Source organism: Loxodonta africana, unplaced genomic scaffold, assembly GCF_030014295.1.
Source record: "Loxodonta africana isolate mLoxAfr1 unplaced genomic scaffold, mLoxAfr1.hap2 scaffold_447, whole genome shotgun sequence".
In the NCBI taxonomy this organism is placed as follows: domain Eukaryota; kingdom Metazoa; phylum Chordata; class Mammalia; order Proboscidea; family Elephantidae; genus Loxodonta; species Loxodonta africana.
In genome coordinates this window covers 101,910-129,280 of record NW_026975162.1, presented here as the reverse complement: position 1 = coordinate 129,280, position 27,371 = coordinate 101,910, and the positions used below count along the sequence as shown (strand labels likewise).

Here is a 27,371-nt window from a genome sequence, read left to right as displayed (position 1 = left end):
GATCACCCAGCTGATAAATTGAGTTAGGATTTAAACCCAGGCAGTTTGTTTCAGAATTTGCTTATGTAATCACTGTACATGACAGCAGTGAGCCCTAGTGGCTCTGTGGTTAAAGAACTTGGCTGCTAACTGAAAGGTCAGTGGTTCGAACCCACCAGCCTCTCTGTAGGAGACAGATGTGGCAGTCTGCTTCAGTGAAAACCCTATGGGGCAGTTTTACTCTGTCCTTTGGGGTCACTGTGAGTTAGAATCGACTTGATGACAGTGGGTTTTGGCACATAATACTAATGTGCAGTGTATTCTGTATGCCGTGTATATGTTCAGAAACTAATTTTCCGAACATTTATGCCATATATAGATTACCAATCCAGTTGCCATTGAGTAGATTTTCACTCATGACGACCCCGTGAGTTTTCAGAGTAGGACTGCCCTCCATACGGTTTTCAATAGCTGTGACTATTTGGAGGTAGATTGCCAGGCCTTTCTTCCAAGGCAACTCTGAGTGTATTTAAACTGCCAACCTTTCAGTTAGTAGCTGAGCACTTAACTCTTTGTGCCACCTAATACATATATATACTAGGAGGTTTTCCTCCTTATTTGTACTTTAATGTTTTTTAGACTCTTACGAATACTTGTTCCTGGCAGTGAACTGGATGCTAAAGAACAGAATAGGCACATGTAACCCTCTCTCACCTTCTCCCTCCCCTCTTTCACAGAGATGAAATAAAAAGGAATTAATGAAGACAGATCATTGGATTAGGGCCCATACTCAGGGCTCTAACAGCATGGGGGGTTTCTCCTGTCACTTCAGTTCTTGTTCAGGAATTGGTACCTGCTTTTTGTGAATCACAAAGACCAGTGCTGTATATCAAGCCATTTAGATTTGGGGTATGGAGCAGTGATTTAAAAAAATTAAATTTTATTTTCAGAGATTTTTTCTAATAATTGTTTACATTTATTTATTTATTTTTAAAGTTAGACCCTGCTTTATTTTAGAGAGGAACAAACTTTCAAAGTTTTTAAGCAAACATTGGTCAGGGCTGGGCTTTTTTTTTATATTAACTTTTATTGAGCTTCAAGTGAACGTTTACAAATGAAGTCAGTCTGTCACATATAAGTTTGTATACACCTTACTCCGTACTCCCACTTGCTCTCCCCCTAATGAGTCAGCCCTTCCAGTCTCTCCTTTCGTGACAATTTTGCCAGCTTCCAACTCTCTCTATCCTCCCATCCCCCCTCCAGGAATTGGCACCTCCTTTTTGTGAATCACAAAGACCAGTGCTTTATATCAAGCCATTTAGATCTGGGGTATGGAGCAGTGATTTAAAAAAATTAAATTTTATTTTCAGAGATTTTTTCTATTAATTGTTTACATTTATTTTAATTGTATATTCTAAAACCCCTACAAAAAGGCATGAAATAATTGTTTAAATTTTAATTCATATGGGTCAAAATGTATGTTAAACTACCTATCGTCACCTTCACAGTCGTCGTTATGTTTGAGCCAATTGTTGTGGCCACTTGTTACCAAGTATGACCTGCTTCTCCAGGGACTGATCTCTCCTGACAACATGTCCAAAATATGTGAGATGAAGCCTCGCCATTCTTGCTTCTAAGGAATATTCTGGCTGTACTTCTTTCAAGACAGATTTGTTCATTCTTTTGGCAGTCCATGGTATATTCAATATTCTTTGCAAACACCGTAATTCAATGCCTTCAATTTTTCTGTGGTCTTCCTTATTCATTGCCCACCTTTCGTATGCGTATGAGGCGACTGAAAGCACCATGGCTTGAGTCAGGCGCACATTAGTTTTCAAGGTGACATCTGTACTTTTGAACACTTTAAGAGGCCTCTGGCAGCAGATTTGCCCAATGCAATGTGTCGTTTGATTTCTTGACTGCTGCTTCCGTGGGTGTTTATTGTGGATCCAAGTAAAAATGAAGCCCTTAATGACGTGAACATTTTCTCCGTTTATCATGATGTTGCTTATTGGTCCAGTTGTTAGGCTGTTAGTCTGTAGTCTTTGATCTTCAGCAGTAAATGCTTTAAGACCTCTTCACTTTCAGCAAGCAAGATTGTATCATCTGCATATCTGAGGTTATTAATGAGTCTTGCTCCAATCCTGATGCCTTATTCTTCTTCAGACCAGCTTCTCAGATTATTTGCTCAGCATACAGGTTGAATACATATGGTGAAAGGATACAACGGTGATGCACACCTTTCTTGACTTTAAACCATGCTGTATTCCTTGTTCTGTTTAGATGACTACCTCTTGTTCTATGTACAGGTTTCTCATAAAAACAGTTAAGTGTCCTGGAAATCTCATTCTTCCCCATGTTATCCATAATTTGTTATGAGCTGGAGTAGGTCTCAGAAATAATGTACCATTTCTTCCAGTTGGTTGTGCATGGCTGCCTACTTCCCTAGGTGGTAGCAGCTAAGGCCTGTCTCAGAAACACTCTCCTCCCCACTTAGCATGAGTTTTCACACTGGTCCATCTTCTTTCCCTTGTGTGTCTCCTGCCCTCCTCAGTGGCTGGGGAAAATGATAGTAGTCCACTGATGAGATTTATTCTTTTATTATACTTTATTTTATTATTTGTTTTTATAACATAGTTCTGTTAAAATCAAGGGTAATAAAAATGTTTGTATGATGGAAGTGGATAATCCCACCCACTGTGTCCATCTAAAGTTTCATGAGAAAACTGTGCCCACAACAGAGGGCTCCCACTCCTCTGGCTCACTGTATTTTCTCCTTGTTTATTTGCTCTTCCCTCTTTCCTGATGGATGCATGGAACCACTGAGCTTCAGGACTCCACAATTCTGCTTTTCATACCAGTGTTACTGTAATCTTGGGTTCATGGGCTGCCTTGCCACAGATTTACTCATTCTGTTTCTGTTAATTATTTCATTACTTAAAAATCTCTCATGAATTTTTCCAGAAGTACATTCTATTCCTCAAAAACTTGGAAGCAATGGGAAAGTATGCAAAAAAAAAAAAAAAAAAAACAAGAAAACATACGTAATGCATAGAATAAATTATTAACGTTCCGATATGTCTATTTTCTTGCTTATATTGGCATGTATGTGTATTAGAGTCTCTGGTTGATGCAAATGGTTAATATCTTGAGCTGCTGACAGAAAGTTGGAGTTCAGGTCCACCCAGAATTGCTGTGAAAGAGAGGTCTGGCAGCCTACTTCCGAAAACTCAGCCATTGGAACCCCTATGGAGTACAGTTCTACTCTGGCACACTGGTGTCATCATGAATCAGAACTGACTCAGTGGCAACTGGTTTTATGTGTGTATTAGCACACACATTTATGTATATTAACACAGATATTACATCCTGATATTTTCATTCAACATTAGTCTTTTCATGGTAATTTTTTTTGTTTTTTTTTAATGAGGGCATTAAATTACTTTGTAATATTCTGTGTGCATGTAGTATATGGTTTTTAGCGATTTGACTATAGTTGCAATAATGTGCATGTTTCTAGTAATCTTCAACCTATACTTACCTCTTTTTAACATACATCTCTGCCATTAAATCTCTTTGTTTAAGTGTTGTTTAACACTCATTACGCCTAAGGGATGGTCTCAGAAGCAGCCCTGATCAATTTTTCTCCCTCTTACTCATGAAGCCCCTTAATGTATTTCAAGGTATCAACTACGAAGGATTTTACGTACTTATCCTTTGTTTATTTTTCATTCAGTCAGTATATTCCATGGGCCAGAAGTAGTCTATGTTATGCAGATACAGTGGTGAAAGGTACACACTGTCCCTGTCGTCATGAAGGGGACAACCCAGTGCAGGTGGGAGGAGCACTGGGGAAATGCAGCTGAGAGAAAGGACAGACAACCCTCCAGGAACCACACTGGACTTCAGAGAGGCTTGTTGGCTGCTGTTCACCTGGCAGGCTTCTAGATACCAGAGTACCCTTGGGCTTGGTGCCTGCTCCTCTCTCTATTGACACCCTCCCTCTAGGATGCCTCAGTGAGTTTACTGCTGTCTATTTGTAGCTATGGACCTGAGGTTTATACCTCCATCCATTCAAACTCCTCCTGGGTCCAGACTCATATATTCAAATGTCAGCCTAACTCTCTGTATTGACCTCTTTATGCATTATAATGATACATTCCTCATATGGCCATCATGAAAAGCAAACATGAAAGGAAAAGCACAGGAGTGCCTGGCACCAGTGTAGGTACTCAATGAGCATTAGCTGTTGGTATTATTCTTGACATCTCCGTGTGTGGTGAAGTTTTATTACCGGACATCTCCATGTGGATATCTAACAGCTGCACCATGTTATCTAGGCTATGAAACAATTCTTGGTTCCAACCACCATTCCGTTCTTATCGATGAATTTCTCAGGACTTCGGTGATGGGAGTGTGTGTTTTTCCACACAATGGACATGATTAGGAATGGTAGGCCAGGTCCTGCACAATAAATTGCTCCAACATTCCTATGGGTGACCATTGAGACAAGTTTCAGCCACTGAATGTAGCAAAGAATTGGAACTACTCTCAGCTGTTCATGTGAGTACTCTCAATCCAGAATATCTGGTAAATCAACTGTTAGGGATTGAATTGTGTCCCTCCAAAATGTATGTGGAAATCCTAACCCCTGTACCTGTAATTCTGACCTTGTTTGGAAATAAGGGGCCTGCTTTTATTATGTGAATGAGGTCATACCAATGTAGGGTGGGTCCTAAGCCTAACTCTTCTTAGTTATAAAAGGAGCAGAATACACACAGACACAAACAGGTGAAAAGGAAGACAGACAAAGAAGACAGATGCTTCTAGAAGGCCAGGAACACAAATGATTGCTGGCATCTACTAGAAGCTGAGGTAGACAAGGAAGGACCTCCCACTACAGCCATGCCCTGAATTCGAACTACTACCTGCTAAACTGTGAGAAAATAAATTTCTGTCCTTTAAAAGCCATCCAGTTGTGTTATTTTTTGTTATGGAGGGACTAGGTAACTAACACACATACCCGTGCTTGTAAGTTCAGCCCAGTGCAGAATAATTTTCTTCCCTCCTTGGTCTAGCCCACCCGAACCTCCTCTTTCCCTATCAGTGTCCTTTGCTTTCACCTAAGAGCTATGACAGAGTCCGCTTGATGCTGACGCATTGAAATTTCAATTTATTTTTTATTTATGATTACTATTAATTCCAATATTTTCTACAGTTTTCAATGGAGACAGTCCTATAATCTATGAATAGCAGTTATACTTTTTTTGTACTAGCTTACACTTCCAGTGTTAAATGTTTAATAAAAATAATGATAGAAGCATCCTTATTTTATTTTTTATTAATTTTAAAGAGAATGTCCCACCCGTCACCATGAACTATCATGCTAGTTGTAGTTTTCCACGTTCGGGAACTCCTTTTCTGTTCCATGTTTGCACCTAGTCCTTATCTGTCCGTGTGATTGGATTTTATCAACCTGCTTTGCCCCCATCTCTTGAGGTGAGCATATGTCTTCTCTTCTTTCACCTATGCATGTGGTGAATGAAATTACTAAATCTTTAATGTTCACTCAAATTTGTATGCCTACAATAAACCGCCTTGATCATGGCATGTTACGTGGTTTACCCTTTGCTGGATTTCCTTTGCTGGCATCTTATGTAGGGTTTTGCATCTCAGTTACTGAGTGTGCTTGTCCTCTAACTCTTCTTCTACCTTCCTTCTCTAATTTGTTATCATTTTTAAACTAGCCATAAGGATCAAGTTAGGGGAGTGTCTCATGGTTTTCTAATCTCTGTTGACTGCGTACAAGATTAAAATGACTGTTTCTTGCATGTTTGCTGGAACCTGACTGGAAACGATCTAGGTCTGCCATTTTCTTTGTAGGGAGATCTTGAACTACTGACCCATTTTATTTAGTGGTTAAAGGCCTCTTCTGGTGCTAATTTACTTGTAAAAAATTCTGATGCATGTTCTAGATTGCTCGAATCTCATCTTTAAATATTGATTATCAGGGCTTGTAGCCTCATGCAAGCCAATTAATCAATCCCAGATTTCCCCAAAGTCAGGCTCTGCAACTATTCCCGGTACCAAATTCCCTCATCTAAGACTTATTTGCAAAGAAAGATACAACAGTATGCTATCTACGCGGTTGTGTATCCGCAGCCTTCTTGAGTCCATAACGTGAGGTTACAGTCTTCTAATACTTTTTTTGTAATTGTTCTCTTTCTTTTTTTTTTTTTTTTCCTTTTTTCACTGCCAATACCGCCCCCCACCCCAGTCTAGTAGTTTTAAAGTTGTGCGTTTCAGGTTCAAGTCTGTAATCCAGCTGGGATTCTGTGTGTGCTGCATGTGTGCATCAAAAGAACACGCTTCTAGAAGCAGAAAGCAGGCAGTGCGACTGTTCGGTGGTTGGCGGGGCGGGGGGAGGGGAGCTGCTGCCCAGAGAGGGCGCCCGAGGGAGGCAGGAGATGCCGGGCTGCCCACCGCAAGCCCGCAGACTCCAAGGAGGCGGAACCCGCGTGCGCCATGAGCCTTTTGAGACAGGCCCAAGCCCGCCCAGCCGGGTGCTAACCTCGCACCCGCCAGGCTTGCGGGTTCCCCCAGGACTAGGGGAAGCCTGAGGCCAAGGAGGACAAGACCTAGGGTCTGGACCTGGGAACTGGTTCTGCCACGTGTGATCGCAGCACTTATGCTGGGAAGGAGGGCAGGAAGCATATCGCAACGTGCGTCCGGACGATGACCCAGAAGGGCAGGAGTTGTAGTCACCCACGGACTCTGCGTCTGCATATGGACGCCCCCAGGGTGCAATTCCAGGAGCAGAAGGCAAAGCCACAGAGGCCACAGTGCACCTCGCTGATGCTCCCCAGGGGCATTTCCCTAAATTTGGGGAACAGTCCCTCCTCTGGGCTAGGGACTTTGTTTCCTCCATTGTCATCACTGACTGTGAGCAGACTCTTGTCTAGGCAGACTAACGAGGAGTTATCAAAATGAGCTCCAAACTCCGGATTTGAGTTAAGGATCATAAATTAACACAGAGAAATACGACTTTAGCAATAAGTGCCTGCTTGAAGCCCAAGTTGCCTGAAAACACGGAATTTCAGTCTTTCAGCTCCTCTGCTAATCTAGGGACTAAGAACAGGATCTCACTGGAGCTCAAAGATGTGGGGCACTGGGAATACTCTGGGTCTGTCTGCTCATGGCTGATTGCCTGATTCCCAGTTTTATTATACAGCTTAAATACAGACCAGAAGAGGAGTTTGGGGCTTGACACCTGACATCTTAACACCAGTTCCTGTTTCTTGAGGAAGGAAGAGGTAAAATAAATCAGCGTTTGCTGTTTCCTTCTCCATCCCCGGAAGTCCTGATGAAGACCCTCTCAGGTAAGGATTGACAGGGAGTGGCTTGGTTTACTATTCAACTTTGTCCTTCAGTAACTTTGTTTATGTCCTGCATGTAAACTGTTGTGCATTGAGAAGCATTCTAATTCTTGTGCAGAAGGACTAGACCTCCTGCAGAATGACTATATTGTGCCTCCCTCGGGCACCCCTGTCTGCGCAGCACCCCCCAACGCCAACTGCCCAACCGCCTCTCTCCTGGCATTCTGCTTCTAGAAGCATGTTCTTTTGATGCAGAGATGCAGCACACACAGAATCCCAGCTGGATTACAGACTTGAACCTGAAGACCTTATGCAGAATGACAATTTATGAACCACTAAGCTCAGTACTAAAGCAGGTACTTACCCCTCAGAGAAGGCCCTGGGGGAGGTTGACACCTGCATTCCCCAGCGCTCCTGCTGCTCTAGAAGTGCCTGAAATGCCTCTCTGGGAAAGGCCTTCAGAGTAGTAGGCTCATGGCCCACGTGGGAATTCAGGCCTATTTTTCTGTTAGAACATCTCATTTCGCTCTGAAAATATTATTATCCAGTTTATCCACCAGGCATGAGTACAGACATCTCATATTTTCAAAATTAACCCCATTCTCTAATACTAATGTGCCACCAAGAGTATATTCCAAAGTTTTTCCAATAGGCTAGAAAGTCTTTGCAAAGAGGGGAGTCCTGCGCCATGTTGTGCAGTGACAACAGGGTTGGCATAATATGTTTACCGAGATACCTACCACTTTTTTTAATTTTTTATTGTGCTTCATTTGAAACTTTACAGAGCAAATTACTTTCTTGTTCAACCATTTATACACAATTGTTTTGTGACATTGGTTGCAATATTCATGATGTGTCAATATTGTCCTCTCCTATGCTCCAGTTCCCCGTTTCCATCCGCCATGATTCCTGTTCCGTCCTGCCCTCTTTTCAGTGCTTTTGGGCTGGTTTTGTACTTTTGGTCTCATACACATGATTGAACTAAGAAACACTTTCTTCACGTGTGTTGTTGTTTGTTTTATAGACCTGTCTAATCTTTGGTGGAGGGCGAACTTCCGAAGATACTTTCCACTTTGTTGCTTTCCATAATTCCTGAAATTCCAAGCCTGCCACCTGAAGAACTTCCTTTAGTGTTTCATTTAGAGCAAGTCTGGTGGCGATGAATTCTCTTAAGCGTCTTTCACCTGAGAATGTCAATATTTTTCCTTTACTCATGAAGGAAATAACAGCCTATAGAACACCGGGTTAATGTTTCTTTTCTTTCAGTGTTGAAAAAATGTTGTTTTCACAGCCTTTTCGCCTCCATGGCTTCTGATGATGAATACAGAGTCATTCCAATTGTTTCTCCTGTGTGAGATGACTTGTTTTCTCTCTAGCTTCTTTGAAGATATTTTCTTGGTCCTTGTTATTCCACAATTGACAATGAGGCATTTGGGCATAAAATTATGTGAGTTTAACTTGTTGGAGTTTGCATAGCTTCTTGAATCTGTAAGTTTGTGTCTTTCAACAAATTGGGAAAGTGTTGAGCCAGTATTTCTTCAGATACTTTTTTCTACACCACATATTTTTTCTACACCGTATGGAATTCCAATAAATAAATGTTAGATATTTTTGAATTTTTTTGAGGCTCTGTTCATTTTTTTTCAATATTTGTTCTCTGTTTTCAGATTGGATATTTTCAATTGAACTGTTTTCATCTCATTGATCCTTTTGTCTGTCAACAGCATTCCACTGTAGAGCTGATCAAGTGAATTTTTTATCCTATTTTTCTGTTTTTCCTGTCTAAAATTTTCATTTGTGAATGGTTTCTATGTATTTTTCTATTTTTCTAAGTTGTGCCTGTTACTTCTTTGAGCATGGTTAAAGTAGCTTTTTAAAGTTTTTGTCTGTGATTCCAAGACTGTGTCTTACTTCAATCTTACAGAAAATGTCGATGTTGTTTGTTTTAGGAATCACTTGACCCAGTTATGTTCAGGCTGCAGGTTCTTTCCCAACTTCTGTGTGCTGTGGCTCAGATGTCAGTTCAGATTTTGAAGACTTTGCAGTGATATTTGGATGTAATCTATGGGAGTGTCACTCAGTCTGGGACCTTGTTGGTGTTCTAACCCATAATGCAGTTCTCAAAGGATTGATCTACTTCTTAGGGTCAGAGCAAAGCATATGCAACTGTGGGAGTGGGGAGGGGTATGAAAAACAACTTTATGGTATCCCCCTCTTGAGCCGCCTGGTCTCTGTCTCTCTGAGGCTCTCTGATGTCTGAGCAGCTACCTTCCTGGTCCACTGGCAAGAATGTTGGGGCTTTAATCTCTTCATTCTGCTGCACAATTAAGTGACTGGGTCTGCGTATGAGGCCAAATAATGGTAAGATGGAGAAAATGTAACAGAGATTCCTGTACATTATTTGGTCCTTATATACTTAGGTCAGAGAGAAGGCACACTGTTTCGGGTGATACTTTGAAACAGGTATGGAGAAAAAGGCATTAACAGGTCGATAGCTGCATACTAGGTGTTACGGATTAAATTCTGTCTTCCCAAAATGTATATATCAGCTTGACTAGGCCATGCTTCTCAGTATTGTGCGATTATCCACCATTTTGTCAGCTGGTGTGATTTTCCAATGTATTGTAAATCATACCTCTATGATGTTAATGATCGAGGATTTGAAGCAGTTATGTTAAGGAGGCAGGGCTCAGTCTACAAGATTAAGTTGTGTTTTAAGTCAATCTCTTTTAAGATATAAAAGAGAAAAGAGCAGAGAGACAGGGGGACCTCAGTAGCACCAAGAAAGAAGTGTCAGGAGCAGTGCATCCTTTGGACCTAGGATCCCTGTGCTGAGAACCTTCTTGTCCAGGGGAAGATTGGTGACAAAGACCTTCTCGTAGGAGTGACAGAGAGAAAAAGCCTTCCCCTGGAGTTGGCACCCTGAATTTGGACTTATAGCCTCCTAGACTGTGAGGGAATAATTTTCTTTGTTAAAGTCATCCATTTGTGGTATTTCTGTTACAGGAGCACTAGATATCTAAGACGCTAGGTACCAGGAGATGTACATTTCCCAGCTCTTTCGCTCCCAGGGACACTATGACTAAGTAGCCAATGCCATAAATCCATGCGAGCAGACTGTTCTGATTACTGCTTTGACTCTACTGTCTGTTATGGTAACCACACCCACCTTGTCTTTGTTGATTGAGTGCCACCACTTGGATGCTACCACCATGGGGTCCAGTCAACTGCATTGTAGTCAGGTGTCTTAATTCAGTTAGGGCAGTTCTCACTGTGGACTCTTACTTACATAAAATAGCAACCACAGAAGTCTTCAATAATGCTGGGGCTTGCTTCCCAAATTTGTACCTCACTGCTATGGTAAAAAGAGAGCCCTCTGGGCACTCCGTGTGTGGGTCTGTGGGTCCAGCCTAATAAATCCATTCTAACATTCCAATTTCCCTCAGCCTTTGGATACCTTCTCCTACAGTATACAATGGCAGATCTGCCATTTCCACTTGATTTATTTTAGGCCACCACTTAATCCATGCTTCAGTAAACCAGCCAAATAAACTATGAGATCCTTTTCTAACCTCTCAAGCTGAAACACTGAATGAAGAATCTATGCTTCCTGGGCCTATATCAATAAACTCAGACTAATCCACCTTTATGTTGCTTGCACCGTTATCCCACACCCAAAATAGCCATTCCCACACATATTCACCAGGTTTCTGTATGTATATATTAGAAAAATCAAGCAGTTCTTTTGGAGTTTAGCATAGCTTATCCTGGGTCACACTTCATAGCTCACCTTTTGGGGCTTGTTGGGACTGAAGTCTAGGTATAGGTCTAGAAGCAAAAATGGGCAGAGGCAGTGGGATGTTCAGCCGTGTCTTATAAGGCATCTGCCTAAGGTGATGCCCCAGGCAATGCCCCAGACACCACCCCAGGAGACAACTCAAACAAGACACTTCAGGCACAGCTGGGGTAATCTCATCAGATGGAGGTGGAAGGGATAATTGTTTTACTGGGAAGGGTGGCTTAGCCGGCAAAGTTAGAGAATCTCTTTAGATGGGAGTAAGAGGTCTGGTTCTGTTAGGAAGAGCGATTCAACAGAAATTGGAGGTTCATTGTCCCCCGCTTCCTGACTATCTGCCCATATGTCCTCATCCCAAGTTTCAGGATCCCATTTCTTCCCAATCAGTGCCCTTACTTTAACTTCAGAAACCATTTGAGTGAGGTTGGATATTCAACTGGTGCTTTAATTCAGTCACTCTTATGATAAGAATCTGAGTTTATTTTTGGCAGCATTAGCCTTGTTAGTATAAGAAATATGGTTTTCTTTCTGGGCACAAGTGGCAGCTTTCAGATCTTGTATGTGGTGCTTGAGCTTTGAGTCCATTTCTTTCATTCACCAGTGTGGCTAGCAAAAGCAGGACCAACCAAGCAGCTTCCTTATTATTCTTATTCTGACAAAATTATAGAAAAGTATCAAATATGTAATCAGGCAGAGCCTTGTCTCTCACAAATATTTGATCCAGTTGTAGTAGTATTTTGCGTATTTCTATTGTCACCTCCCACCATGGATTAGCAATAGCCTATTTACTACTGGAGACAGTCATCAGTGCCTTTAAGATTAGCCAGACTTGAGAATCAATTCAGAAAACTCATCCTTAAGATTTGGTTCCTCTGGAACCACTGTAGGTACCAAATGTCTTAGCCTGGGATCTCTAGAGATGCAAAACTGGTGAACAGAATATATATATACACACATATATATATATAAAAAAAGAGTGTGTGTATATATACGTGTGTGTATGTGTGTGTATATATATATATATACATATAAAAAAATTTTTTTTTTTTATATGGAAACCCTAGTCGCATAATGGTTAATAGCTATAGCTGCTAACCAAAAGGTTAGCATTTCGAATCCACCAGGCGCTCCTTGGGAACTCTGTGGGGCAGTTCTGCTCTGTCCTGTAGGGTCACTATGAGTTGGAACCGACTCGACGGCAATGGGTACACACACACACACACACCCACCCACCCATATATGCTTACATATGTTAGTTGTGGCTGTTAGAGGCCATCGATCCTGTGTAAAACAGAATGAAACACTGCCTGATCCTGAACCATCCTCACAATCATTGCTATGTTTGAGCCCATTCTTGCAGCCATTGTGTCAGTTCATGTTGTTGAGCGCCTTCCTCTTTTTTTCTGACCCTCAGCTTTTCCAAGCATGATGAGCCTTTCCTGGGACAGGTCCCTCCTGAAAATATGTCCAAGGCACGTGAGACGAAGTCTCGCCATCCTTGCTTCTAAGGTGCATTCTTGGTGTACTTCTTCCCAGATGGATTTGTTTATTCTTCTGGCAGTCCATGGTATATTCAGTATTCTTTGCCAACACCATATTTTAAATGAATCAGTTCTTTGGTTTTCCGTATTCATTGTCTAACTTGCTCAAGCATGTGAGGTGGTAGAAAATATCATGGCTTTGCTCAGGCACACCTTAGTCCTCAAAGTGACATCTTTCCTTCACAACACTTTAAGGAGGTCTTTTGCAATAGATTTGCCCAATGCAATACATTGTTTGAATTCTTGACTGCTGCTTCTGTGGGCATTGATTATGGATTCAAGTTAAATGAAATGCTTGATGACTTCAGTATTTTCTCTATCATGGTGTTGCTTACTGGTCCAGTTGTGAGAATTTTTGTTTTCTTTATGTTGAGGTGTAATCCATACTGAAGGCTGTAGTGGTTGCTCTTCATCAGTAACTGCTTCAAGTCCTCTTTACTTTCAGCAAGCAAGGTCGTATCAGCTGCATATCATAGGTTGTTAGTGAATCTTTCTCCAAAACTGATGCCATGTTCTTCTTCTTACAGACCAGCTTCTCAGATTATTTGCTCAGCATACAGATTGAGTAAGTATGGTGAAAGGATACCACCATGACACATAACTTTCTGATTTTAAACCACACGGTATCCCCTTGCCCTACTCAAATGACTGCCTCTTGGTCTACATAGATATTCCGCATGACTACAGTTAAGTGTTCTGGAATTCCCATTCTTTGGTAAGCTATCCATAATTTGTCATGAGCCACACAGTTGAGTGTGCTTGTATAGTAAACAAAAATAGGTAAACATCTTAGTGATAGTCTCTACTTTCAGCCAAGATCCATCAGACATCAGAAATGATATCCCATGTTCCATGTCTTCCTCTGAATCCAGCTTGAATTTTTGGTAGTTTCCTGTCTGTGTACTGCTGCAACTGTTTTTAAATTAAATTCAGCAAAATTTTTCTTGCATGTAATGTTAATGACATTGCTCGATAATTTCCGCATTGCGTTGGACCACCTCTCTTTGGAATGGGCACACATATAGATCTCTTTCAGTCATTTGGTCAGGTAGCTGTCTTCCAAATATATTGGAATAGACAAGTGAGCACCTCCAGCACTGCGTCCCTGTGTTGAAATATCTCATTTGGTACGCCATCAATTCCTGGAGCCATGTTTTTTGCCAATGCCTTCAGTGCAGCTTGGAGTTCTTCCTTCAGTACCATCAGCTCTTGATCCTATGCTACCTCCTGATATGGTTGAACGTCGACCAATTGTTTTTGGTGTATTGAGTCTTTGTATTCCTTCCATCTACTTTTGATGTTTCCTCTGTTGTTCGATATTTTGCCCATAGAATCCTTCAGTATTGCGCCTAGAGGCTTGAATATTTCCTTCAGTTCTTTCAGCTTGAGAAATGCCAGGTGTTTTCTTCCCTTTTGGTTTTCTAACTCCAGATCTGTTCACATTATATTATCATACTTTGTCTTCTCCAGCTTCCCTTTCAGGTATTCTGTTGAACTCTTTTACATTATTTTTCCTTCCATTCTCTTTAGCTACTGTACATTCAAGAGCAAGATTCAGAGTCTCTTGTGACATCCTCTTTGGTCTTTGCTTTCTTTCCTGTCTTTCTAATGACTTTTTGTTTTTTTCATATATGATGTCCTTGCTATCATCCCACAACTAATCTGGTCTTCGATCATTAGTGTGCAGTGCATCAAATCTATTCTTGAGATGGTCTCTAAATTCAGGTTTGATATACTCAAGGGCATACTTTGACTCATGGACTTGTTTTAATTTTCTTCAGCTTCAACTTGAACGTGAATATGAGCAACTGATCATCTGTTCTGCAGTCAGCCCCTGCCCTGATTCTGACTCATGATATTGACCAAGTGAAGAGTGATTCAGAGAAAAACATGGATAGAGTGTGACCTAATTTCCATAAAAACAAACAAATGAATGTACTTACATGTGTCCCGGCAAAAAGAAGTGTGTAAAAGGGTACATATGTATCTTTGGACACTGGACACTTCAGGGGAGCAGGTATAATATACTTATGTGGGGATGGCTCTTATTATAACTTCTATATACAAATCTCTATTGTTAAATGTGTTATAAGAATGTAAAAGCTTTTAAAGTTTAATAACATCATACGTGTATGTGTGTGTATTTGAAACTTTTTTTCTTTTGACTATTTTATATATGTGTTTTTTAGTTATCTAGTTTTTTTTTTAGTGTGGCTATAGCAGAGATACCAAAAGTGGATGGCTTTAACAAACAGAAACTTATTCTCTCACAGTTTAAGAAGCAACAAGTTTGAAGTCAGGGCACCAGGTCTAGGAGAAAGCTCTCTCTCTTTGTGGCTCTGGGGGAAGGTCCTTGTCATCTATCTTCCCCTGGCCTAGGAAATTCTCAGCGCGTGGACACTGGGTCAAAAAGACGTGCTCCACTCCAGGCACTTCTTCCTTGGTGGTATGAGGTCCCTCTCATTTCCGCTCACTCTTCTCTTTGTATCTCAAAAGAGACTGACTCAAGACTCACCCTAATCCTGTAGATTGTGTCCTCCCTCATTAACCTAACTGCCTCTAATCCCGCCTTATTTACATCACAGAGGTTAGAATTTACAACACATAAGTAATCACATCAGATCACAAAATGCAGGACAACCACACAATACTGGGAATCATGGTCTGGCCAGGTTGGCACACATTTTGGGGGACACTATTCAATCCATAACAACAGAGAAAACACTGTCTTCAATGCCAGATTCAGAGACTTTTATCAATCTATGAAGGGCAAACACAGAAATTGAACAAAATTCAGACCAGCGAATTATTGCTTGCTCTTGTAACTAATGACTTCTTCTGGTCTCTGTACCTGGAAATGGCCAAAAAGAATTCTGTGAGGATTAATTCAGTTATTGCTAAAACATCTACTGCATTTACATGTCTACAGATAAGGAATAATGCTGGACACCATGTGTGATTCATTAAGTAACACAGGGACTATTAGACTGTTGTTCTCCTTCTCTGATATGCCACTATCACCTTCTCCCCTTGTTGCTCTCCTGAAAAACCCACACTTGTATATTCTAGGCTTTTTTCCAGGATTGAATTTGCAGGAAGTTGAAGATACATCTTTGAAAGATAAAGAAGACTTTGGCCACATTGTCTTTAGACAGTCGAACTTCCCAGCCAGCCTCTGTGCAGGATGGGAATTCACAATCCCTCCTACTCAGTACCTCTGAGCAGGACGGGATTTCTGTTTCATTATCAGGAGACTGTGGAATTCACCCCTCTTCAGAAAACTTACTTTCCTTTGCCTCAAACTGTCCCTCTCAGGATCTGTCACGGTCACTCTGAGAAATTCACATGGGCAGCCTGTATGGAAGTGCCCATCCTAGAGTCCCTGCCCTCCCTTCCTTGCTCCATAGGGCTTCCTCCGACACTTGGGGTCACATCTCCCAGGGAGTACACACCTCTGGCACTTCCAGGGATTCCCAGGCCCTGGGATACTGTGGATGGGACTTGGAACTCAATCTGTTTCTTCCCATCCTCACCTTTGGTTATCTGTGTTCTGTCTTCACCAGATTTAGGAGGCCTTGTCTTCTCTTTGCTCATTTCATTTCAGTCAGGCTTTTCTATTCCAACTCTCTGATCTCAGGACACATCAGGTTAGACCACAGAAAAGAGAAAGACCAAGCAAACATCACTGATCTGTGCAGAAGCTGCTGGGAAGGGATTCGATTCTCATTGGTTTAGGGTTTTAAGCCCACTGCTCACCGGCAGGCAGGTTCCCCCCAGAGTCTGGCTTCTGTCTGGTACCTTGTACTACAAAGAACTCAGTGACCAGCCCACCTTCACAATCACACCTCCCTTAGAGCTATCTTTGCAGAGGCTGTTTCTCAGACTTCCATGTCCCACTGAAATCCCATTTCTCTTTCCTTACAAACATTGTGCTCATTCTCAGGGCCCTGAGACCTCATCTGCAGGTGAGTCTTGTCCTCTTCTCTCCTTGGCGGGGGGAGCTTTGGAGTGGACCTCATGTCTTTGGACAGCTATCCTGGGGCTTCTTCCACCCTGGTGCTCTAGGGCTGCATCTCTCCATGTACTTGAGGGGTCGTGGAAGGGGCACAAGGCTAAAAGAGTGGATCTTCCAGGTGAGGTGGGTTTAAGAAGCCTGAATGAAGTTCTTCCCTGAAGGGTGCATATTTTGCAGTCCAGACATCCTGCTCCTCTCAGTCTAAGTGTCCTAGCACGTCTTCAGGTGCTTTCTCCTTTGACCTTGAGGCCATGCCTGCACCCTCTGCAGCCAGGTCTCCGACATGTGTAGCAGCACCAGTAGGTGTGGTAGCCTCTTCAGCCCCTGTCTCCTCCTCCAGATGCTCCTGGAGGTGCCTGGCTCTTCTTGCCAGGACTCCAGGATGCTGACCAGGGACTCAGTGTTGGTTAGACTGAGGGCAGACCTGATGGCACTCACTTTCTTCAAAAACTCGGCCTCAAGACCAGGGGCCTTTTGCCGACAGGGGTGTGAGATGTTTTGGTCTGGTCTGCCAGACCATGGCTAACCCCTTGACCTTACACACTTGGGTAGAATACTCATACTTGACCTATGGATCTCTGGAGTAATTTGATGAGTGAGAATTCTGCCTAGTGGAAGCTGATGCAAAAGGCCTCGCTGATACTTGGGGAATCTTCCTGGGCTTGGAACTTGGGCTTTTTGTTCTCATGTTCTACCCTGAGTGACACTTTCCTCTTGGGTTGAGACTTGCAATAGTGGAGAGTTAATTTACATGAGCCCTCTGGGCTCTGGTGTCTCAACTGTGACCTAAGTCTCTGGTCTAGGCATCCCTGGAGGCCTCTCCATCACCACCATCCTCCACTTCCACAGTCCCCATGGTTTCTTTCTTCTTCCCCAGGCACAGACCATACTTTAGGGAATTTACTCTGGGCAATAATGTCTCCTCCAGAAAATTTCAGCGATGGTACTACCTTATAGCAAAAGTCTATCGTTTTTCCAAAAATTATAATACATTGATTTAAAAATAAAACTCCCAGTTTTCTTTTAGTAGATTCCAATTCATAGCAACCCTATAGGACAGAGTAGAACTCCCCATAGGGTTTCCAAGGAGCAGCTGGTGGATTCCAACTGCCAGACCTTTTAGATAGCAGCCGAAGGTTTATCCTGTGATAGTTTATAATATAAACAGAGGATCGCCACATTAAAAAAATTTTTTTTTTTTTGCGTTTGTTGGATGGAAGTGAATTTGCTCCTGTGGAATATGGAAGTTACCTCATCCTCTGCACCTTCATGATAATACATGGTTTCTCTAAAAACTGTTTTCTATGAAAGTTATTTTTTTTAGTAAATTTAGAGTGTAAACATTGAAACAGGAGAATCGGTCTCCTCTTTGTAACTTGTTTTCATACTCCTTTTAAGGGAAGGATTTTCACAGAAGGAATTATACTTAAAGAGACAGCGTAATTTGTACTTTTATGTGTGATTTAAAACTTCTCCTCGTACCCTTAACTAGCCTACACCAGGAGATTAAGATTGCCTTTCTCTGAACAGAAGCCCATTACCATGTCCTTCAGCGTGAGGCAGAAACAGATGTCCGTATTTGAGAGTCTGATGGCACAAACCTTAGTAGCTGAATCACAACCATGCCTCCTGTGTGGGCGAGCGGGGCTTGTATATGTCAGCTTAAGGGTCAGTTTTTTTCTGAGTTTGAGGGAAGGATTGGCGAGTTAAGGAAGAAAGAGAAGGAGTTTGGGAGGGGAGTGTAAGCTCCAGTGACAGACAGAAGATGGGGTGGGGGATCTCTCAAAGGGTATTAGAGGCCAGTCAGAAAAGCAGGAAGCAGCAGGAAGCAGGGCCAGTGGAGGGCAGCACTGGGTGGAGGAGGACAGCAGAGGTAATAGTAGTAGGGAGGGCAACAAAACTGGCCTGAAAAGAGTGATACATGACTGATCCTAGATGAAGCTCAGGTTGAGAAAAGTAGGAAAATAAAAAATTCTATCCTGTAGCCATGTTTGTGGTTAGGGGTTGTTAGGCTCTTGAGGGAGGTGGGCAGGAGACACAGGAGGGGAAGGGGAGTTCCTGGATCTAGGAAGGAGTCTACAGCCCTTCTTCTGCCCTCAATGATGTGGGTTCTGGCCTCTTCAACCTACCACTCCCAGAACCTCCTGAGAAATTTCCTTAGTTCTTCACATGGTATATTAATTCCATCTCATTAGAAAATATAATAATGAAGTACGCTTCTTGCAACCCACCCTTTCCACCATCCTATACTCTCTGCCCCAGTTGCCCACTGGCTTCCTTCCCTTCCACCATGTTCAGATCCAGAACAAAAGAGTGCCTTTTCTGCAGCTATTCTGGAAAGCTCTCAAACTTACAATTGAATTCTTTCATTTCATCCCTCATTTATTCCTACATTTCTTATTGACAAAATAAACTTTGGTTAATTATCCACTAAATGACAGAATGTGCTTTCTCAGGAGAATCTTCCTTATGACCTTATCCATTCACCCCAAATCCTTCATCTTGTCCTACCATGGCTCTCTTTTCTGGTGGAAGTCAGACCTTTTGTTCTGTAGCACTCATCAATCGGGGACAACTTTTCCTCACCTTTATCTGGAGTCTTAGAGAAAGGCCTTTTCCTCGTGTATCACTGTTTCATCCTGCTTGGGTGAAGATGTCCAAACATAATGGTCTGAAGGACCTTTATCCCTTCTCCCAGCAGGAAGCTTTAATAACCTGGGGACTCTGGCTTGCTCCTGAATTTCCTTGATTCAGTAGCTACAGTTTCTCTCCCACAAGACCTGAGGTTGGCACCCTTTTCAAAAAGCAGCTGAGATCTGAGTTAGCACCAAGGCTTCCGTAATCCTGTGTGACATCATTGCTGACACTGCTGAGTTCCATGGGCCCAGTTTGAAGCTAAACACGGCAACCAGAAAAACATGAAACTGTCAGGTAGGCGCTTGAGAAGTGCTAGTGCCAATGTGGGAAGAAGGAGATTAGATACTAAAAATGAATTGAAACTTTTCGGTGCCGTGTAAGGGGTTACTATCCCTTGGTGGGTAAAGAGAGCACAGGGAATGATAACAGTATCATGGGCAGCTGCTTTCTCCCAGTCCTCTCATTTGACTCTGTTGGAATCATGTCTCTCCAGCTCTGGTTATAAAATGTCCACTCTGAGCCCCTCTTAGGTCTCCTTAGTCTCTGAGTCTTCACACAGGCTCTGCTCTCTGACTAGGAGATGTTCTCTCCCTTCCCATCTGCTGGCCTACTCTCCCTGGTGAAGCGTGGAGGTGAAGAAAACTGACCCCACTGGAACAGATGAGGTTTATGACTTACCAAAAAGCCCTAAGACTCAGCAATTTTGTGGTCAGCCAGAATGGGAAGTTTGGGAGTTGACTTGGGGAAAGCCCATGACAGACTCTGCTTTTGTTTAGGAGGCAATTTAGAAGAGAAACCAGCAAATGGGGAGACCATTTGAGGAAGAAATTAAGAAGGTTGGGGTGGTGATGAGGAAGGAGGAGACTTCTCCAAGGAAAATAAAAATTCCAACATGGGGATGGTAGGGGTTTGTTTTGTGTGACCGAAAAGGACAGAAGAGGCAGGAATGGTAGGGAAACAATAGAAGAAAAGATAATCTGTGCCTGTTCACAAATGTAACAAATCCCCCAGTGCTTTTACCCTGTTTCCTCAGACTTTTCTCATCAAGCCATCCTTCCCCTTTTACTGAAGCCTGTGGAAAATACCTGGGGCTTCCTGGATGCTCGGCCTTTTTTCATCCCTTAACTATTCAGTCATATTCCCAACTTGGTTCAGGCATGACTTCCTGGTTGTAGTCTTCCCTGAATCTTCTCCTGGTAGATGAGTCCACTTCTTGCTCTGTACTCCATTGTACCCAGGAAACCCTTTACCACAGCATAAAACACAATTGCATTTACTACACATTCTTCCCCTCTCTGTGCCCATGCCTTCTATGAGACTCCAGAACACCTTTCATTAGCAGTAGGAGTCTTCTTCTACCTGTTGAAGGCCGACCTTACGGTTGCTTCAGCCATTGAAATAGTAGCAGAGATGATAGAAGGAGAGAATTGAAAAGATTTTACATTGAGTCTTGCCCTTTTGTTGCTCTTAAACCCTGAGAACCTGTGGGAATGACCCCAGGCCAGCCTGCTGAATGATGAGGGACCATTGGAAACAGGATCCAGCGGTTTCACTGAGTTGATTTTATGAAACTGGCTCGCAGGTGACCTGGAATCAAATTGTAGACACATGAGTAAGCCCTGCTGCGAGCCACTGTGGCTGGCCCAGATCAGAAGAACCCCAAAGTGACAACCTGAAAAATTGTGAGCTTAGTAAATGGTTGTTTTTTTAAGACACTACCTTTTGGAGTCATTTGTTATACAGCAATACGTGACTGATACACCTGTTGACTTGGCCGTTTCTCTTACCAGGCAGTGAGGCAACTTCTCTAAGTCATTTCATCACCAAGAGCATCTGGCCTAGGGTCTGACATGTAGCTGTTTATACAGGAAATCTTTGTTGACTTACTGCATGAATTAGTAATACGAATTTTATGTGCGAGTCTGCACAAAATCATGTATGAAAAAAAGCATGATTTTTTAAAAAATAAAATGAATTGAGGCTCAGAACTACCTGCTTACAAAATTGAGGGGAGTTTTTAACCTCACTTACTTTTAGGGTACTCCCTCATCCAGATATGCAGTAATTCCCAGGGTCTAATGAAGGACCAGTGCTTGGAGAAGACCTTCAACACACCCATTGCCTCAGCCTATGTGGGTGATCTCTCTAGAAGCATTCGTTCTGCTGTTTCCATTCTCAGCTGGAGCATGAGAACCTTGGTGGGGCTGTCAACAGCATAACAGGGTTTGTCTACTTATGTGCCTGCATCAGCCTTTGAGGTGCTGTAACCTACCCCAGGGCACTATCAAGAAGGAGCTCCTACTCCTCCCAATGTCTAGGACACTACTATCTGACTGTCACTCTTCCCCTGGGCTCCAGTTCACTCAGTGTGATCACCTCAGTGAGCTGAGGCTTTTACCACAGACTCTTCAGAGTCTTGAAGTTTCAGAACTTCAACACTGTGAGTCCAGCTATCTCCTTGAAATGAGGTAGGGAAAGAGGAAAAATGTAGGAAGACTTTATTTTCCATTTAATGTTGCAATAAAATTTCTTGCCCTGCATTTTTGAAGGGTCCTGCCTAACAATTCCCTCTGTTCTCTTCCAAGATGTAGGACGATGAAGAGTGAATGTTTGTTGTGTCATAATCTGCAGAAGGCTGCAAAGTGCACATGGGGTCCATTCCCCCGATGCTCACACTAGAGCACCCCACCCACGTGGAAATCTCTGCAAGTGTTACTGAGTCCCTCCCACATCCACAGTGAACAGCTTTCAGATTCTTATAAGAGGGAATTGTGTCCTAACACCAGCTGCTCCCTGGAAACCCTATGGGGCAGTTCTACTCTGTCGTATAGGGTCTCTGAGTCAGAATTGACTAGATGGCTACAGGTTTGGTTTTTTCTTTCAGCCAAGTGGTGAGAGTTTGATGTCAGCTCCATAATCGTGTTATTAAAAAATGATGACAAAGTACCAGGTGAAAGTAACAAAACAAAACTGAAATGTAATGGCTTTTTCACATTTATTGGCCCCACAGAGTTCCTTCGAGGTGTTTACTTTTCACTAGATTCGGAGAAATCTTTGTGAGAGAGACAACAGCTTGAGATAGCTCCAAAATTACGTTTCCCTCCTTAATGTTAGGTTACATTAAGAGCTGGTTGGCTGGTTTATGATCTGCCTGCTTCACAAAAATAGAAGGCCCATGCAGGCAGGAACTTGTCTGTTGTGTTTGTCAGAGTATCCTGGTACCTGGTGCCTAAGAAGTGCTAAAAAATTATTTGAGTGAATGTGGGTGGGTTTTTATAAAAAAACACTGTGTTGCTGTCTTTATTTAGTTAAATAGTGAAAACAGGGATAAGGAAAATGAAGACAATTATTTGTATAATTTAGAGTTACATAAGGTGAGAATAGAAGTTGAATAATGAAGAGATAAAAAAATAAGCTGTGTGGATGGAATGTACCCCCTTCCCTTTGCTTTGGAGGGAGACATTTTAAAATTGGATTGTTTTTTCCCTACTGATTTATAGGTTCTATATGTTAATTGAAAAGTTAGTCTTTTAGGAATCACAAATACTTCTATTGAGATACAATTCACCTGCCGTAACACTGCCTTTGAAAATATGCACAATACCGTGGCTTTTAGTATATGGGCAGACTTGGCACAACAGTCACCACTGTCTAGCTTCAGAATATTTTCAGTGCCCAGTAAATAAAGGCCCTTGTTAATGAAGGCGTATTAACAGTCATCCTCATTACTCCTTTCCTCCACGCCGTAGCAACCACTAATCTACTTCTGTCTGTGTTGGTTTGTTCTGGACATTTCATGTAAATGGAATCATGCACGTTGCGGTCATTTGTGTTTGGCTTCTTTCATTTAGCGTAATGTTCTCAAGGTTCGTCCATGTTGTGGCATGTATCAGTACTTGGTGCCTTTTTGTGGCTGAGTAATATTCCAGTCTATGAATATACCACATCCTGTCTATCAGGTCATGACATTTGGGTTCTCTCCACATTTTGGCTGTTATGAATAACACTACTAGGAATCCTCTGTGTGAGTTTGTATGTGAATATGCTTTTGATTCTCCGGGGTGCAGACCTAGGAGTGCAATTGCAGTGTTGTGTGGTAATTCTATGTTTAACTTTCTGCAGAATTTCCAAACCGTTTTCCAAAACAATTGGATCATTTTACATTTCCACCAGCGGTATTCCAGCTTCTGCACATCGTCGCCGACACTTGTCCATCCTGTTGAGTTTAGCCATCTTACTGCTTTTGAAATAGTAGTGCACTTTAGTTTAGATTTGCATTTCCCTGATGACTAATGAGGTTACGCTTCTTTTCCTGTGCTTGTTGACAGTTTCTGTATCTGCTTTTGAGAAATCTCTATTCAAATCCTTAGCCTGCAAACCTTTTTTCAGCTTTTTGCCTGTATTTTTACTCCCTTCATATACTTTTTGATATGCCAAAGATCTATAGATCTTAACAGTTTTAGCCTTCATATTTTGGGATTTTTAAAAAGTCTTTCTCTTTTATCAATAAAAAGAAAATAAAAACTTCTAAAATTTTTATGGTTGCATATTTTAATTTTAAATATTCTATCCATCTGGAATTTCATTTTGTGTAAGGTATGAGAAAAAGGATGAAAACATTTTTACAGGTGGTCTGAGTGATTACCAGATTGCTACAAACGCTCCTTTTCCCATGACCCATATCTTCACTGCATTTTCCCGTAGTCCGTACAGAGACGCCTTTTTATAAAGGGAGGCCACCATTCCCAGCCATTTCATTTTAAGGTTTGTTTTCTGCAATTAAATCCCTTGTGTATCTTATCTACACACCTTTTCTTTTAAGCTAATACAAATTTTGTGTGAGTAGGACCTTGGCGAGTGCAAGATGGGCTTGAATTTCATAACTGGTTCCGTGTGGTGCAGCCCAGCAGATGGACAGACAGAAGCAGGGGCTGCAGAGGCGACAGAAGCTATGAGAACGTGAGCCTCTAGAGATTTGCTGTGGAATTTCAGATAAAGATTCCATGTGCCAGGAATAGTCTACATCATGTGGACGCAATGGTGAAAGTACCCATTGTCCCTGCCATTGTGAAGGGGACACCCAGTGCGGGTGGGAGGGGAACTGGTAAAATGCAGTCAAGAGAAAGGACAGACCATGCTCCAGGAACCACACTGGACTTCAGAGAGCTTTGTTGGCTGCCGTTCATCTGTCCGGCTTCTAGATGTCAGAGTGCCCCCAGGCTCAGTGCTTAGTCCTCTCTCTCTATTGACACCCTCTCTCTAGGATGCCTCAGGGAGTCGGTTGCTGTCTGTCTGTAGCTGAGGATGTGATGTTTACACCTCCATCCATTTCAACTCCTCCTGGTTCATGACTTCTATTCAAATGTCAGCGTAACTCTCTGTACTGAGTTCTTCATCTGTAAAATGTGCCTTATAATGATACATTCCTCACATGGGTATCATGCAGAGCAAGTATCTTAAGAAAGGAGAAGCCCTCACAAGAGTCCTGGCACCAGTAAGTGTTAGCTGTCAGTATTATTACCTGACATCTTTACGTAGATGTCTGACAGCTATGCCATGTTACCAACGCCATGAAACAATTCTTGGTCCCAACCCCGTTCCACCCTTATCGATGAATTTCTCAGGGCTTCAGTGATGGGAATGTGTGTGTTTTTCCACATAATGGACATGGCTAATAAAGGTTGGCCTGGTCCTTCATAATAAGTTGCTCCAAAGTTTATATGGGTGGACTCAGACAAGTGATAGCCAACTAATATAGACAAAAAATAGAACTCTCAGCTGCTCATATTTGTACTCTCAGCCTAGAATATCTGGTGAGGGTACTATATGGACTGAATTGTGTAACCCCAAAGGTACGTTGAAATCCTAACTACTGTACCTATAAATGTGACCTGATTTGGAAATAGGGGATTTTTAAAATTATTTTAATGAGGCCATACCAGTGTAGGGTGGGTCCTAAACCTAATCCCTTCTGAGTTACAAAAAGAGCAGAATAGACACAGACACAAACAGGGGAAGAGGGAGACAGACAAAGGGGAAGATAATCTACAAGGCCAGGAACGGAAAGGGTGGCTGGAAGCTGCTAGAAGCTGAAGTAGACACGAGCCATGCCCTGAATTCCTACTTCTAGCCTCCCGAACTGTGAGAAAATAAATATCTGTTCTTTAAAGCCACCCAATTGTGTTATTTTTTTCTCATGGCAGTACTAGATGACTAACAAATACCCATGGTTATACATGAAGCCTGGTGTAAAATAGTGTTCTCCCCTCCTTGTCTAGCCCACCCAAATCCTGCTATTCCCTTATCAGTGTCCTCTGCTTTCACTAAGAGCTACAACAGAGTCGGCTTGATGCTGATGCATAGAAATGCAGTTTATTTTTTAGTTTATATTTACGATTGACTGGCATTAATTTCAATGGTTTGTAAATTTTTCTGTGGAGGCATTTCTGTAATCTATGAATAATAGCAGTTGCAGCTTTTCCTTCTTTTTGTTGTCATTTTGTTCTAGCTTGGACCTCCAGTGTTAAATATTTAATATAAATAATGATAGAAAGCATCCTTATTTTTTAAATATTTTTTTGTGTGCTTTAAGTGAAAGTTTTCAAATCAAGTCAGTCTCTCACACAAAAACGCGTATGCACCTTGCTACACACGCCCAATTACTCTCCCCCTAATGAGGCAGCCTGCTCTCTCCCTGCACTCTCTCTTTTCGTGTCCTTTTCGCCAGCTTCTAGACCCCCTCCACCCTCTCATCTCCCTTCCAGGCAGGAGATGCCAACATAGTGTCAAGTGTCCACCTGATCCAAAAAGCTCACTCCTCACCAGCATCCCTCTCCAACCCATTGTCCAGTCCAATCCATGTCTGAAGAGTTGGCTTCGGGAATGGTTCCTTTCCTGGGGCAACGGAAGGTCTGGGGGCCATGACCACTGGGACCCTTCCAGTCTCAGTAAGACCATTAAGTATGAATTTATGAGAATTTGGGGTGTGCATCCCACTGTTCTCCTGCTCCCTCAGGGTTTCTCTGTTGTGTTCCCTGTCAGGGCAGTCATTGGTAGTAGTCGGGCACCATCTAGTTCTTCTGGTCTCAGGATGATGTAGTAGCTGATTCACGTGGCCCTTTCTGTCTCTTGGGCTCGTAATCACCTCGTGTCCTTGGTGTTCTTCATTCTCCTTTGATCCAGGTGGGTTGAGACCAATGGATGCACCTTAGATGGCTGCTTTCTAATGTTTAAGACGCCAGACGCCAGTCTTCAAATTGGGAAAGCATCCTTATTTTAATGCTAATTAATTTTAAAGAGAATGTCCCACATTTCACCATGAACTATCATGCCAGTTGTATCTTTCCAACTTAAGGAACTCCTTTTCTGGTCCATGATTGCTCAGAGTCCTTATCTCTCAGTGTGATTGGATTTTATCAACTGCTTTGTCCCCATCTCTTGAGGTGAGCATGTCTTTTCTTCTTCCATCTATGCTTATGGTGAATTAAATTATTAAATCTTTAATGTTCACTCAAGCTTGCATGCTGACGATAAACCCCCTTGATGATGGCGTATTACCTGGTTTATACTTTGCTGGATTTCCTTTGCCAGTATTTTATGTAGGTTTTTGCATCCCAGTTACTTGGTGTGCTTGCCCTGTAACTCTTCTTCTACCATCCCTGTCTAATTTGGTGTCAATATTAAACTAGCCTTAAGGATGAAGTAGAGGAGCATCTCATCTTTTTCTCTTCTTCTCTGACTTTGCACAAGATTAAAATGCTCTGTTTCTTGCCTGTTTGCTGTAACCTGAATGAAAGTGGTCTCGGCCTCCTATTTTCTTAGGGAGATCTTGAACTACTGATCCATTTTGTGTAGTGATTAAAGGTCTTTTCTGGTGCTACTTAGAAAAATTTCCACTGCATGTTCTAGGCTGCTAGGATTTCATCTTTAAATGTTATGTTGTTATCACGATTTTCAGTCTCATCCACGTCAATTACTCAATCCCAGATTTTCCCTCATTTTTCCAAAGTCAGACTCTACATCTTTTC

At 42.2% G+C, this 27,371-nt stretch overlaps 1 long non-coding RNA gene across 1 annotated transcript in view; it reads left to right on the top strand.

The window, feature by feature from the left end:
* Nucleotides 1–16,055, top strand: part of LOC135229705 (uncharacterized) — a 33,300-nt gene extending 17,245 nt beyond the window's left edge. Inside the window, exons 2-3 of the long non-coding RNA XR_010320386.1 lie at nucleotides 7,211–7,711; nucleotides 14,474–16,055. This is a non-coding gene — a long non-coding RNA (uncharacterized LOC135229705). The remainder of the gene's footprint in view (nucleotides 1–7,210; nucleotides 7,712–14,473) is intronic.
* The last annotated feature ends 11,316 nt before the right edge of the window (nucleotides 16,056–27,371 follow it).